Source organism: Merops nubicus, unplaced genomic scaffold (assembly GCF_000691845.1).
Source record: "Merops nubicus isolate BGI_N331 unplaced genomic scaffold, ASM69184v1 scaffold28004, whole genome shotgun sequence".
Taxonomy (NCBI): Eukaryota; Metazoa; Chordata; class Aves; order Coraciiformes; family Meropidae; genus Merops; species Merops nubicus.
The window spans coordinates 561-1,389 of NW_008606664.1; the positions used below are offsets into that span (position 1 = coordinate 561).

An 829-nucleotide genomic window follows, 5' to 3' on the forward strand; every position below is an offset into this window, starting at 1 on the left:
TGTCGCAGAAGCTCTTGTTGCAGGCATCACACACAATGGGACTCTCGCTAGCGTGGATGCGGCGGTGCTGGGTGAGGTGGGAGCTCTGATGGAAGGTCTTGCTGCACTTGTCACAGGCCTAGGGCTTCTCCCCAGTGTGGATGTAGAGATGCCTGGTGACGTTGCATTTCTTGGTGAAACTCTTACCACAAACACCGCAGGCAAAGCGCTTCTCACCAGTGTGGCTGTGGCGGTGCTGGGTGAGGTGGGATTTCATGGTGAAACTCTTCCCACAGTCAGCTCAGGCAAAGGGCTTCTTACTGGTGTGGGTCTGTATGTGATGGGTGAGGCTGGGATGAAACTGCTCCCACAGTCAGTGCGGGCAAAGGGCTTCTCCCCGGCGTGGGTGTTCATGTGCCTGGTGAGGGTGGACTTATCCGTGAAGCTTTCACTGCAGTCAGCACAGACGTATGGGTTCTCCCCAGAGTCTGTGTGGAGGTGCTTGGGGAGCATGTAGTTCTGGGTGAAGCTCTTGCTGCACTTGTCACAGACATAGGGTCTCTCTCCAGTGTGGTTGTGGCACTGCTGACTAAGGCTGGACTTCTCAGAGAAGATCATGCTGCAGTTGACACAGGCAAAGGGGTTCTCATCTGTGTGTGTGCAGCAGTCCACAGTGAGGTGGGACCTCTCGGTGAAGCTCTTGCCACAGTCACTGCAGACATACAGGATCTTCCTGCTGCGGGTCTCCGTGTGTCTCACCAGGTCTGAGCGCTGGCTCAATTTCCCCTGGCCCTCATCACAGGCATTGGTGATGACCGGGGTTTCTGGTGCCTTCTCCTCACCACTGCAC

At 56.1% G+C, this 829-nt stretch overlaps 1 pseudogene; it reads right to left on the reverse strand.

The window, feature by feature from the left end:
- Positions 1-765, reverse strand: part of LOC103772399 — a 1,310-nt pseudogene extending 545 nt beyond the window's left edge.
- Between the last annotated feature and the right edge of the window lie 64 nt (positions 766-829).